Source organism: Callithrix jacchus, chromosome 4 (assembly GCF_049354715.1).
Source record: "Callithrix jacchus isolate 240 chromosome 4, calJac240_pri, whole genome shotgun sequence".
Lineage (NCBI taxonomy): Eukaryota > Metazoa > Chordata > Mammalia > Primates > Cebidae > Callithrix > Callithrix jacchus.
In genome coordinates this window covers 76,894,479-76,909,567 of record NC_133505.1, presented here as the reverse complement: position 1 = coordinate 76,909,567, position 15,089 = coordinate 76,894,479, and the positions used below count along the sequence as shown (strand labels likewise).

The 15,089-nt window shown below is 36.5% G+C and overlaps 1 long non-coding RNA gene across 3 annotated transcripts in view; it reads right to left on the bottom strand.

Annotated features, from left to right (window-relative positions):
* Positions 1–595: 595 nt before the first annotated feature.
* The window catches only part of LOC103792494 (uncharacterized), a 235,358-nt gene continuing 220,864 nt past the window's right edge, over positions 596–15,089 (bottom strand). For 2 of the 3 annotated variants that reach the window (XR_004741866.3, XR_013534828.1), the window contains 3 exons: positions 14,098–14,205; positions 6,712–6,773; positions 596–5,782 (listed from right to left, as the gene is read on the bottom strand). This is a non-coding gene — a long non-coding RNA (uncharacterized LOC103792494). Of the gene's footprint in view, positions 5,783–6,711; positions 6,774–7,825; positions 9,123–14,097; positions 14,206–15,089 lie in introns of those variants that run through there. The other variant, XR_013534829.1, reaches the window with a different exon arrangement.

The following is a 15,089-nucleotide window of genomic DNA, read 5'->3' as shown; positions in this document are numbered from 1 at the left end:
GTCGCCTGGTGCCCCACATGGTCATCAACACTTAGTATGGCTCATTATTTTTTGCAATTTTAGACATTCTAAGAGGTATGTAGGGGTATCTCATTGTGGATCTAATTTGTATTTTCCTAATCATTATGATGTTGTATATTTTTTCATGTGCTTGTTTACCATATGTATATCTTCTCTGGGACAGTGTTCAAGTTATTTGCCCATTTATATGGGTTTCTTATTAGTGAGTTGTGATAGTTCATTATAGATTTTGGATATAAGTTCAGTATTATACATATTTGTTTTAATTATTTTTTCTTAGTCCGTGGCTTGTCTTTTTAAATTCTTTTAAAAATGTTTTCAAAGGGCAATATTTTAAAATTTTCATGAAGTTTAATTTATCAGTTTTCTTTAATAGATCAGGAGTTTAGTGTTATATCCAAGATAATTTTGCCAAACTTAAAGTCATAGTGATTTCTTGTATGTTTTCTCATAGAAAGGTTAATAATTTTAGAATTTACATTTGTTCTATGGCCAAGATAGGTAGTTTTTGTATTTGGAATGAGTGTGGACTAAGTTAAGATTTTTTGGCATATGGATGTCCAGTTGTTTCAGTTCCATTCATTGAAAAGCCTGTTGTTTATCTACTGAGTCACCTTTGGTCCTTTGGAAAAAATAAATATATATGTCTGTCTCTGAGCTCTCTATTCTCTTCCAGTAATATCTTTGTCTAAGTATAATGCCACCCTGTCTTTGTTACTATAGCTTTATAATAACTTTTGAAATCAGACAGTGTTTTTCTTCCTACATTGTTTTACTTTTTCAAAATTGTTTGGATATTGTATGTCTTTGCAGATCCATATGAATTTTAGATCTCCCTCTCAATTTCTAAAAAGAAACAAAACCCTAAGAATTTGATTGAGATCGTGGTTAGTTTGTAGATCCTTTTGGTGAAAACTGTCTTCTTCACAATATTTAGTCTTCCAGCCTAGGAGAAGGCATATCTTTCTGTTTATTCAGATCTTCTTTAATTTCTCTCTGCAATGTTATACAGATTTCACTGTACAAGTCTAGTCTATGTTTTGTCATATGCAAATGTATTCCTATTTTTGATGCTGTTGCAAACTATATTGTTTTTGAACCTCAATTTCTAAGAGTTTATTGCTAGTATATAGAAATATGATTATTTTTATATATTCATCTTGTGTCCTGAAACATTATGAAACCCATTAGTTCTGGTAGCTTATTTGTAGATTCTATTGATTTTTCTACATGAACAAGCATATTAACTGTACACAAATTAGTTTTACGTCTTCCTTTATTAGGCTGTTCACCATTATTTTCTTTATTGCTTGATTCCACTCTCTAGAACTGCTAGTGCAACGTTAAATAGAGTTAAAATAGACATTCTTCTTTTGATTCTGAACATAGGGAAAAAGCATCTGGTCTTCCATGAATAAATATGATGTTAACCATAATTTTCCCAACAATAATCTTTGTCAGGTTAAGAAAGTTATCTTTCATTCAAAGTTCTCTCTGAGAGTTTTCATCTGGAGTGGATGTTTGGCTTTGTAAAATCTTTTTCTTTATCTATTAACATCATCATCTGTTTGCTTTTAAAACATGTTTTAATATAATGAATTATACTGATCTATTTTGAATGTTAAGCCAAGCCTGCACTGGTTTTGAATTGATTTCATTTTGTTAAAAAATTGCACATCTCTGTTTGTTAAGTGTATTGGTTTGTAGTTTTATTTTCTTTTAATGTCTTTGTGTATTTTTTGTCCTCAGGGAGATATTGGCCTCAGAGAAGGAGAGATACCCTCTTTACATTTTTCTGAATAAATCAGGGTAGAATTCATATGACTTCATTTTAAAATGCTTGGTAGAATTTTCTAATGAAATCATCTGAGCCTAGAGTTTTCTTTCTTATTCTTCTTCTTCCTCCTCCTCCTCCTCCTCTTCTTCTTCTTTATTTTTTGAGATGGAGTCTCACTCTGATGCCATGCTAGAGTGCAGTGACGTGATTTCAGCTCACAGCAACCTCCACCTCCTGGGTTCAAGCAGTTCTCCTACCTCAGCCTCCGGATTAGCTGGGATTACAGACCTGCGCCACCATACCCAGCTGAACCTAGAGTTTTCTTTGTGAAAAGCTTTAACTTATAAATTCAGTTTATGTTGCCCATTTCTTCTTGAGTGGGCTTTGGTACTTTGTGTTATTTGCTGCATAAACTTTTAGGATTGTTATGCCCTTTTGACACATTGATGCCTTTATCATTATGAAATTATATTTTGTATCCCTGGTAATATCCTTTGTTTAGAAACCTACTTTGTCTAATTCTAATATAGTCACTGAAGCTTTATTTTTATATTATTAGCATGGTATATATTTTTAAATCTTCTATTTTTTGACTTATATCTGTCTTTGTATTTAAAATTTATGTATTCTATGCAGTATATTGTTGGGTCTTTTTCAAAAAAAATCAATACAACAATCTGGCCATTTATATTTAGAGTGATTATTGATTTGATTTGTTGTTCATCTGCAAATTGCACTAAGTTGTAAGAAAGTTGTGGAAAGAATTAGTGATCTTCACACAGGAAACTCATCAAATGATAAAACAAGTTAATTATTAACTTCAGGATTATCAAAAGTTTGTATAGGAAAAGAAATTATTGTGCAATATTTGGCAGAGTAAGAATAACATTTACATAGTCATAGTAATTTAAACACAGAATATTTAATTTACCCTTTGTGGGAAAGAGGCAGTGCAGGGAAGAGGCTGGATTTTGAGGTTAAATCTTCTGTTTTCAAATAAAAAGGTATGGCCAAACCTCACTAACAAATAAAGCAGAATAAAAATACTATATATATGAAAGGAGATGCCAGAGAAACAGGTAAAATAGTTAAATGCAATTGTTTTGAAGATCAAACAGGGCAAGGGCATAGTATAAGCCTGCCACTTAGAACACACTGACTTTTTAAACTGTGTGCAAGTATTAGTTTGGCAAACAATTTTTTAATCATTTAAAATATTTTGGAAGTTATTTAAAGAAATAAAGGGGGAAATGTGGTCCACAGAAGTAACAGGAGAAATAATAATGAATTCTTTATTACAGCAGCACTTATATCCACAACTGAATTACTCAAACCCTTTGTAAGGGGGAATTTCTGCTGGGATTTTTTATTTGCATTGACAACCTTAATGTTTTATTCTGGATGGAGTCTTTCCGGGCCCTGTGACATGTTGAACACCTTACAGAGGTCAGAGGCATATGTAGCAAGGGCCGTCCAGATTCTAAGAGGAAAAAGGGAATTAGGGACCTCTCAGAACAAATGAGGGATAAAGGAAGGCCAGTAGCTCAAATAAATGATAAACTGAATTAAAAATTCTTCATTGAATAGGTTAAACCTCAAAGCCATCATGCTTCATTGTCACCTGCTGTAAAAAGATCACACTAGGTGAGATCAGCCCTTTGAGTTGGAGTTGTGTGTATGAGAGAGGAAGGGGGAAAGAAAGGAAAAGCCAATTTCTCTAGGTCCAATTTCTATTCTTAGATAAGCCACCTCTTTTAACTGTACTTAATTACTTCTTTTTTTTCATTTCAAGTATTTACTACAGGGCCCTCAGGGAAACTGAGAGTTTCCTTCATGGGTACACAGTGATATTTGATACAGAATTTTAATGTATTACAGTTGATAAGTCAAAGAGCCCAATAAGTTACACCCTCCACAAAGACTTATTCGGAACAAGTCCTGAAGATTTTTGCCTAATTAAATAAGAACAGAGCTGTGTGTAGTGATTTTCTGCTGCACATAATGAAATCTTACAAGCAACCTGAGCGATAAGGTTGGGGCAAGGGCTTCCAGAGACTGGGATTCATTGACACCTCACTGAAACCCATGTCCTACTTCTAAATGTGTGTAAATGGGGAGACTGGGTTTGCTACATGTGATTTTGCTTTATAAGCAACCTTAATGGAGATAGAAGAATATCTGAAAGACCTTTTTATCATTACAAGAAGTAATAGCAAAACAGGTCATGAGAGCAAGGGCACAGTCAGGAGCTTCTGCTTCGGGAAAACTCACATTGTAACAGTGTTCCTTTAGAGATGGGAATGAGCTATTTTGAGCTCTTTGATTTTCTATGAAAAAAAGGAGAATACTTTTGAACATGCAATATACATCTCTCTCTTTTAAAGTTGCCTGTCTGAAGAGAATGCCTTAGAGAGAAGACTGTACCAGAGAGACCTCCTAGTAATTCCTAGAAGGTCACTGGAAAACTGATTTGCATGGCTCAAGATGCATGTGGAAGATGTGGGCTTGATTCAGATTGTCACCATTGCCCTACAGTTACAGCATATTCTCTTCCTTATAAGAGTTCTCTAGACCTCTCATATTGAAGGGTTGAGTAAACCTATCACATCTAAGTGTTAATGACAAATTTTGTTGTCACCTCATTCATGGGTTGAGTGTTTAATTTAGAACCAGAGAGAAGGCCAGGGCATATTGAATTTCCTGCCCTGATTTATGGGAGGTTGTCTTGGGTCAGAAGGTTCTGCCCAGTTCTCAACACATCTGAGATTTTATATTTATATTTTATATTTGCAAATTCTGACAGTGCACACAAAGGTGGTTCCCAAAATTAACTACTATGGTGCTTGTCTTATGGTAGGTATTTAGAATACTTTTAAAATGTAAACTTAACAGAAATAACTATTTTAGAAAGTTAAACAGAATGCTTAGGGGAGTAGGATGACATGTCTTTTTTGCATCAACTAGACAAGTTTTCTTGAAGAATCAAGTTTAGAGTTTAGATTCAAGTTTAGGCACAAGAGTCACACTTAATGAGGAGCACAGAGGGACAAATCTAGACACAGGGAATATTTTGAGCAAAAATTCAGAAGCAGGATAGGTGACCCTTGCAACATAACTGTCATATAATACTCAGGGCCAGCATTTTACAACCTCAAAGAAGATGTCATAAATACTGATGATTTGGCAGCACAAGCAGCCCCAAGTGGCCTGTTCAAGGTCTATGTTACTTCAGATCTCCTTCTCTTGTCACTCTCTGCCTCACTCATTCAATTTACAGGCAGCAATAAGTCATTCCTCATCCCCCTCTACACCCTAGGTAAGTGGCCCTATGACCTTCTTAGGGGTGGAAATCAAAATCAGAGAGATGAATTTAAAAAACAACAAAATTACATATATTTTTAGTTAAATGTCAGGTTGATAGCTTTATGCTATTTAAATAGATTTACAATCTTCCAAATAGATTATGGCAATTTCCCCAAAACAAAGAACACATGACAGACTCCAGAAATTCTATTCTTCAGCATAAGATAAAAAAGAAATAGATCTTGTCATTATACATGGATGAAAGTGCAATAAAAATAAGTGATTTGATCATCCTACCAAGTGGCATTGAGACAAAAATCTTCTTTATTATGTGTGATATGGGATTTGATGACGAGGATTATAAAATGAAGACCACAAATCAGCATGAAGTATAATGTGTGATATATAACCTTGTCCCTGGGAATATCTCTAATCGTCTCTTGAACCAAAGTTAAGAATTGGGTAAAATTTAATTAAAAGAAATTATAATTTGTATTACACTTTTGAAAGTTAATACAACTAGCTCTTAGTACCTGTAGGTGTTAGAAAACTTGCTGCAGTCAACTCTGCCTCTTAGAAAAAGCCAATGAGTCAACCAGCTCTTTGCCCTCTGCGAGTTGCAGTGTCATGGAAACAAAGACTTGATCCACAAAGCCAGCCAGGTCATTTAAAATATGCACCCTTTCAAAGAAAAGACATACAAAGACTGTTTTATAGTTTCAGATATTTTTATAAGCAGGAGATTATTTAAACTTGACCTAGTTTTTTTCTGACATAACAAACTGTCAGCAATAGCCATAATAATAGAGGCAAAACTACTTTTATTCCTTGCTGCATCAGAAAAAATCAGACTATTTGGTCTTTTGCTTTTCTTTTACATATTAACAATTTCAGCAGTTAATAGGTTGGCTGTACATTAGTTCTGTTATGCAAAATTAGGAACTTGTTTTGAAGTCAGATTTATATCGGCTCCTAAGTACATAAGCCCCATGAACTCAAAGGAGAGAGTGGAGAAATTGTGATTGTAGAGAAAACAGCATTTGATCCAGCTTCATGAGACTTGAATTCAGAGTCATAGAACTGAGGGAGATCTCAGAGACCATCTGGTGCTAGCCACATCCCACATTTTACAAAAAAAGGAAACAAAAATTCTGAGAGACTAAAGTGGGGAAGATGGAGTTAGCACCCTCCCACTCAATTTGGTGTTTCTGTCCATGAAGAATTCTGTTTCCCTGGATCAGTCAGATACCTTTCTCAGAGATTTCACTGTAAACTCAGGGATGGAGGAGACTAAATTCATGCACTGTAAGGGTTAAGGTACAGCAATTTCCACATTGTGTACTACAAGGGGCATATATAAAAATTAGAAGGAGTGCTCAATTTAGGAAACTGAATTCAAATTAAAGCAACACCAACATGAACAATGTACCTATGTGTGGCCATTCTTCAACCAGTCCTCACCACCCAGTGAACAAATAATATATCCACCAGCCATACTTCTTCCTGGAGCTACAGAACCTCCCCTTAATTTTTCACGGTACCTTCAAGATCTACACATATGTCTCTTTCCAGTTATGAAAAGCTCCACAAAGTTATACTACAACACACACCTCTTTCCAGTTTACACTGTCCCATATGATCCTTTAGTGTCTCCCATCTTTTTCTTTTGAAACTAAATAAACAAAACCACAGACAAGGTATCAGTATGCTGTTAAAAGTGAAAATCAAATAAGCAAAGTGTACTGACCTTCTACTTAGTGGTGAAGACATATCCAACTTATTGAAATCATAAATTATAAATACGATTATCTATTGCGTAAAATATGTTTTACAGATATGATCACAATAAATTTTAACAACAGGTGAGCGAAGTAGGTTCATTTTTTTATAGATAAATAAACTAAATCTCAGAATGGTAAAGACTTCCTCAAATTCACCCACCCCAAAAATGTAGAAGTCCATTTTCAATCCCAGATCTTTTTTTTAGTTCAGTGTTTACCCACTAAACCATAGTTATTTTTCTAATAAGAGTAGGTGAATAGCACACCTATAGAACACTATCTAATACAATGAAGTGAATTCTTTAGTCTTGTTTGCTTCTACAATAGTGGATATAAATATAAGATTTAAATTGGGGGATCAAAAGTACTTCAACAATGGTGGATATAAATGTAAGATTTAAATCAGGGGATCAAAAGTAATGGCATTTGTAGGTTTTCTATATGTCATACTGAATAAACACAGTGTCAGTATTTCATGACGTGGCAGGAGGCACACCAACATACAATTTTATGCAATATTTTAGTTTCTGATATCCTATATAATTTATATTCTGTTATATTAAGAAATATTCTTTTATAAATGATTTTACTGATTCCATTTTCTTCCTGATTTTTCACATGAGGAATTCTGACTAGGAAATTTGGAAAGGCTTCACTCAGGAAGTAAAATTTCAGTTGGCATTTGAAGAATATTTAATTGCTTGTATTTCAACCTATTACATTAATTTTTTTGTCCCTTTCCCCAGGTCAAGCTCTGCAAAACAGAATTTTGTAAAAACAAAACAAACAAAAAACTGAACCAAAATCTACCTTTAGTAGAATCAAAAAATATGTTATTTGCAATATCAATATTTTAAATACATCTTTGATCAAGAAGCATATTCTATTATAAAAATATTAAAACCGCATTGAGATACCATCTCATGCCAGTTAGAATGGTGATCATTAAAAAATCTGGAGACAACAGATGCTGGAGAGGATGTGGAGAAATAGGAACACCTTTACACTGTTGGTGGGAGTGTAAATTAGTTCAACCACTGTGAAAGGCAGTATGGCAACTCCTCAAGGACCTAGAAATAGAAATTCCACTTGACCCAGCAATCCCATTACTGGGTATATACCCAGAGAATTATAAATTGTTCTATTATAAAGACACAAGCACATGAATGTTCATTGTGGCACTATTTACAACAGCAAAGACCTGGAACCAACCCAAATGTCCATCGATGATAGAATGGACAAGGAAAATGTGATACATATACACCATGGAATACTATGCAGCCATAAAAAAACAATGAGTTTGTGTCCTTTGATGGAACATGGATGAATCTGGAAACCATCATTCTTAGCAAACTGACACAAGAACAGAAAATCAAACACTGCATGTTCTCACTCATAGGCGGGTGTTGAACAATGAGAACACATTGACACAGGGAGGGGAGCATCACACACTGAGGTCTGTTGGGTGGACTAAAGGAGGGACAGCAGCGGGGTCGGGAGGTTGGGGAGAGAAAACATGGGGAGAAATGCCAGATACAGATGATAGGGGATGGAGGCAGCAAACCACATTGCCATGTATGTTCTGCACATGTACCCCAGAACCTAAAGTACAATAAAAAAAGACAAAAAAATATGAATCTCTGTGTGCTGATCCCTTTCTTAAGAGGAATCATGCAGGATTGTTGCATTGGTACAAACATGGCAATGGGCACGATGGCTTACGCCTGTAATCCCAGCACTTTGGGAGGCCAAGGCAGGTGCATCACGAGGTCAAGAGATCGAGACCATCCTGGTCAACATGGTGAAACCCCGTCTCTACTAAAAATACAAAAAATTAGCTGGGCGTGGTGGCACATGCCTGTAATCCCAGCTACTCAGGAGGCTGAGGCAGGAGAATTGCCTGAACCCAGGAGGCGGAGGTTGCAGTGAGCCAAGATCACGCCATTGCACTCCAGCCTGGGTAACAAGAGCAAAACTCCATCTCAAAAAAAAAAAAAAGAAAGAAAGGCGGGGGGACACATCTGTATTATTTGAGACTTTGAATATAAATAGAACATTCAGATGAGGAATAAGACACTAAAGCAGATTTTTTTTTGTATCAAAACTATACACCAACTTGGAAGTGGCTTCCATGTAATTAGTTGAGGATTTATTTATCTATTTAGATGTTTATTTTGTTTTAAAATCATAAATTAATCAGGATCCTTAATGGAAGCTAGTCCAGGCACATAAAATACAACCTGCAAAAGAGAAATAAGAATCAAAAAGTAAATAAAGAAGACATCGCTAGATTCTACTAACTTTAAAGCCCCTAAACATTTCTTTCCTGATGATGATCTGACTCTTTGGCCCATTTTGTTTCAGTAAGAGCTGAACGAAATTAACTGCACCAACCACCTTGCTCTGATCTCAGGTTTATGCTAGTTTATGGTTTTTGATTGTGTGTTTCTTCACTCTCAGATCTCCCTCTCTTGATGTCTCTAAACCTGAGTGGGTTTCTAACTCCGAGTTGCATCCTTTGTATGACAATTTCATTTCAGGAATCTTGACCCTGGCTTGTGTCTAGATTCATTAGATCAATCCTAGTGAGATTGATAACAGAAATCTCATAGCAAAGAACAGTACCTGTCTGCTATGATGTGTGTCCCCAAACAATTTATTTGTTGGAAACTTGATCCTCAATGCAATGTTGTTGGGAGGTGGGACCAAATGGAATGTCCTTGGGTTGTAGAGGGACCATATGCTTGAATGGATTCATGCCATTACTGCAACCATTGGTTCATATTTTTGGAAGTAGCTGTTCTCTTTCTCCCTTGTCATATCTTCGCCATGATATAATACAACAAGAAAGTCCTCACCAGATGCCTGTCCTTTGATTTTGAACTTCTGAGCCTCCAGAACTATAAGAGAAAAATTTCTCTTCTGTATAAGTTACCTAGTCTCAGGTGTCCTGTTATAGCAGCCCAAATGAACTAAGTCACTCTCTTTCCCTAACTGTTCCAATACAGCTGGCAATTATATTTCTAACTCTCAAAGCAGTTAGGCAAAGCTTTCACATTTTCTGTGAAATATTTACTATATGATGTTTACTGCTGAAATGTTTACTGTGTTACTAAAATGATATAGAGCATAACAGGTATTCAGTTAAAAACCGGAAACAGGTTAGTTTTTTTAGAAACTTGGTATTTGATTACTATGTGGTAACCATTCTAATCAATATGGTCATTATTTTAGCATTTAACTAAATTATTCTCCAAATATGTTTATTGTGTAACTACTAGGGGAGTTTTTTTTTTTTTCATGTGTTTTGTTAAACCCTTAAGGGAAAGGTAGATATAGGTTTGAAAGTACACAGAACATGAACTCTAAACTTCAAAGCGTTTAAAGTCTGTCAAGATAACAGCCATGAAAACAAATCAAGTACAATTCAAAATTAAATAAAATAAAAAAAGTGAAACCAGAATATCAGAGGCAGACAGATGAAAACATAGTTAATTTAGAAGTTTATGGTGTATTTAATCAAGGAAGTGGCATTTGAGTTCAAATTTAGAGAATGAAAATCATTTAACAACAGTGTGAAGATGTTGAAATACATCATGCATTTAGTGAGGGGCTAACTGGAACCGGACAGAGAGCTTTGGGGCTGTAGTAAGAAATATGTCAGAACTGAATTTCACCTCGGTGCTAACTCTTTCGGACACAAAACAATGAGAATGAATGGCCTGCTTTGTGGGGTATACAGTACACCAGGGAGTATCTATTACATTGAACCCAGTCCTGTCCTTTTCTGGCAAACCATAAATTGCAAACACTTATAGAAAAGAATTGTAATCCAGGAACTCCCTTGGGGTTGCTTGCTCCCTTCTCAAATGTGCAGGCATTCCTAACTGACAAAGAAATCGGAAGTTTGGTCTCAGTCTTCAGCCTAGATATTTTCTGGTACATCTTTGTCTGACTGGTAGGTAATCCTGCTGTGCTTGCTCCCCTGCAGGTGCACTCTACATGACCTATCAACCCTTATGCAAAAAAGTAACTAAAAAAGTAACAATAAATTTTTTTTTTTTTTTTTTTTTTTTTTGGAGACAGAGTCTCGGTCTGTTGCCAGACGCCAGGCTGGAGTGCAGTGGCACGATCTCGGCTCACTGCAACCTCCGCCTCTCAGGTTCAAGCAATTCTCCTGCCTCAGCCTCCCAAGTAGCTGGAACTAAAGGTGCACGCCACCACGCCCAGCCAATTTTTGTATTTTTAGTAGAGACGGGATTTCACCATGTTGGCCAGGATGGTCTCGATTCTTGATCTTGTGATCCGCCCACCTCGGCCTCCCAAAGTGCTGGGATTACAGGTGTGAGTCACCGCGCTCAGGAAGAATGAAATTTTTATTATTATTATTATTTGAGAAGGAGTCTTGTTCTATAACTCAGGCTGAAGTACAGTGGCCTGATCTCAGCTCACTGCAACCTCTGCCTCCCAGGTTCAAGCAATTCTTTCCCCTCAGCTTCCCAAGTAGATAGGACTACATGTACACACCACCACACCTGGCTACATTTTTATATTTTTAATAGAGATGGGGTTTCACCATGTTGGCCAGGCTGGTCTCAAACTCCTGACCTCAGGTGATCTGCCCACCTGGGCCTCCCAAAGTGCTGGGATTATAGACATGAGCCACCTATATTTGCCCAGCCATGCATGGCCAAAATTAATATTATAGTACAAAAAGAAAGATACAACAAATGAATATTTTAATTAATATATATAGTAAAATTCTATCTACATACTGATTTGTCACAGTAATGACTAACATTACAATTCAGCACAATTAAATAACCAATATGAGCACAAGTATTTTTTTTAATTATACTTTAAGTTCTGACATACATGTGCAGAATGTGCAGGTTTGTTACAGAGGTATACACGTGCCATGGTGGTTTGCTGTACTCATCAACCCATCATCTACATCAGGTATTTCTCCTAAGGCTATCCCTCCCTTAGCTCCCAACCCCCTGACAAATTTTGGTATGTGATATTCCCCTTCCTGTGTTCATGTGCTCTCATTGTTCAACTCCTGCTTATGAGTGGGAACATGCAGTATTTGGTTTCTGTTCTTGTGTTAGTTTGCTGAGAATGATGGTTTCCAGCTTCATCCATGTCCCTGCAAAGGACAGGAACTCATAATTTTTTATGACTGCATAGTATTCCATGGTGTGTATGTGCCATATTTTCTTTATTCAGTCCTATCACTGATGGGCATTTCGGTTGGTTCCAAGTCTTCCCTATTGTGAACAAGAGCACAAGTAATTTTTCAAAAGAATGTTTCTATTTTAAAAACATTCCAAGTTAATAAAGTGGTTTTTGTTTTGTTTCATTTTTGAGACAGAGTCTCTCTCTGTTGCTCAGGCTGGAGTGCAGTGGTGTGACCTCAGCTCACTGCAACCTCTGCCTCCTAGGTTCAAGTGATTCTTGAGCCTTAGCCTCTTGAGTAGCTGGGACTGCAGGCATGCGCCACCACACCTGGCTAATTTTTGGATTTTTAGTAGAGATGGGGTTTAAGCATGTTGGCCAGGCTGGTCTTAAGCTCCTGACCTCAAGTCGTCTGCCCACCCTGGCCACCCAAAGTGTTGGGATTACAGGCATGAGCCAACACATGGCCAAAATTAATGTTATAGTGCAAAAAAGAAAGATACAGCAAATGAACATTTTAGTTACATTTATGTGTGTGTGTGTGTGTGTGTGTATGTAGTAAAATTCTATCTATAGATTAATTTGTCACAGTAATGAATAACATTACAATTTAACACAATTAAATAACCGGAGCACAAATAATATTTAAAATAATGTTTCTATTTTTTAAATATTATTCAAAATTAATAAGATGTTTTTTGCTTTGTTTTGTTTTGAAGGTGGAATCTCTCTCTGTTGCTCAGGCTGCAGTGCAGTGGTGCAATCTCAGCTCACTTCAACCTCTACCTACTGGGTTCAAGCAATTCTCGTTTCTCAGCTTTCTGAGCAGCTGGGACTGTAGGTGTATGCCACCACATCCAGCTAATTTTTGTATTTTCAGTAGAGATGGGATTTCAGCATATCGGCCAGAATGGTCTTGAGCTCCTGACCTCAAGTGATCCACTCCCCTGGCCTCCCAAAGTGCTGTGATTACAGGCATGAGCCACTGTGCCCAGCCTTAAAGTTAATAAAATTAATAAAGTGTTTTATGAGTAAACCAAAATTTATATTTACCAAACAAAAATATTATCCCTTGCAGTTTGCACCTGTTTCACTGTTTTAAATTTTAAACACAAATACAAACTCCAAGGGGTCACAATGAATGACAGAAATAAAATAACTTTTGTTCTGTTTCTTTGCCGCTATGATCACTGTGCTGTAATCTACCATTTAAATGCAGGAATTTGTTGTACCACAAGGGCTGGAGACACAAACCACACTTGAAGTGAGTGTCAACCATTACATACTATTAGGAAGTTACTCTCAAGTATGAATCCCTGAAGCCACGACTGTCTGTCAGGTGGCAACTGTATAAGTAAGAATTTTCCAAATTAATATTATGGAATCCTTTGCTGAAGGATAAGTAATAATAATATGCTAATTTGAAGCCTATTATGTATTTTTAATACTCCAAAAGAACTTAGACTAACAAAATATTTTTTCACAATATTTTATCACTGATACTCTTTAGAATTGTCAAGTGCCTAGTAATAATTTTAAAAACTGACTTTTGGTCAGTTTTATTACTGTTTTAAAATTTTTACGCCAAATGTTTCTCCTTATTATCTGCACCCAGGGAGACAGCCCCTATTGACACTGCTCTAGCTAAATGGCTACTGAGCTGTAGAAATTTTGATACTCTCCTGAACTATGCAGAATAGAGCACAAGGGATATTGAGAGAACTTGAGATATGCACCCAGGAATATTAATACTACCTGTGCATATTAAGACTGTCAACTTCTTTTCATTTGGGGAGTCAAATAGATGCCACAGCACTTAGCTTGACTCAAGTCATTTGGAATGACTCCACCTGGGAAAGCATTTTGTTGGGGAGAGGACTCCAGGAGAAAAGGTGAAGATGTGCTACAGGAAGCAAGAGATCAGTAAATCAGCCAGAGAAAATAACACCCATACTGAGGAAGAGCACAGCATGGAGGTTCTCAGAAGGAGATCTCTAGAGAGATGCTCTGTGGAAGACTGGGTATTTTTTTACCTACCATGATATGACAGTCCCCAAGAAGGAGTCACAAGCCACACTGGCTAAATAAGAAGACATTACTCCTTTCCTTCTTCTTTCTCCGCTTTCCTGCCTCTCCTCTCCCAAACTTGGAGAAGGCAGAGGAATAGTATAGTACATGGAAGAGAAAGAGGAGAAAGATGAAAGTCAAAATTAAAACCTACCTTCATCTTTACTGCTGTTCTCCAATCTATGAATCAAACCTGAGCTCTAAAAAGATAATAATCTCAGAATATATTTAAAGTAGCCTGAGAGTTTATTAAAACTGCATCTGTTTTTTATACCTAAAATTATAACATTAGCCAAGTGCTGACAGATCTTAATGGAACCTATTTCAAAGCAATGAAAGAGAAAAATGAAGTGTGTACTGCTGAGCTCAGCCCATCAACAAAACTGATTATAGTATAATCCCACCCATAAACTAAACTAGTCTCTCAATGAATGATATAGGAGGCTGGCAAACCTTGTCTGATCCCTTAAGACCATTATACATCTTTGACTTTATTTATAATGCTTGCAGACATGAAAGATCTTCCTGCTTCAAGTTCCTTGATCTCTGCTCCACCAACAAAACCTCTTATTTTTTTAATTTTAATGAAGAACTTCCAGCTGTCTTACAATCAGATTTGGAAAATATACAACTCTACAGTCTTCTAGCTCTATGCTCACTTCCTTAATTATTCTAAAAGCTCCAGAACCCATTTAAAATGGCCTCTGGGGAAGGGAAAGAACACTGAATTTCTTTCTCTCCCCTTACTCTTTCTACAGAGTCTTCCTTTCCCAATTCACCCCACACATAGCCCCATGTGGGGAAGAGAGTCACTCCAGGTTCCCTTTGCTATCTGTTTTCTTTAGTACAAGCCCTTTAGGGGCTTAGGTTCAATGCCAGGCTTGCTCCATCAGGCTACTGCCACTAAGCACTCAGCCCACTTTCTCTTCCCTGCTTATTAGCACTTTGCTTAAGCTCCTGTT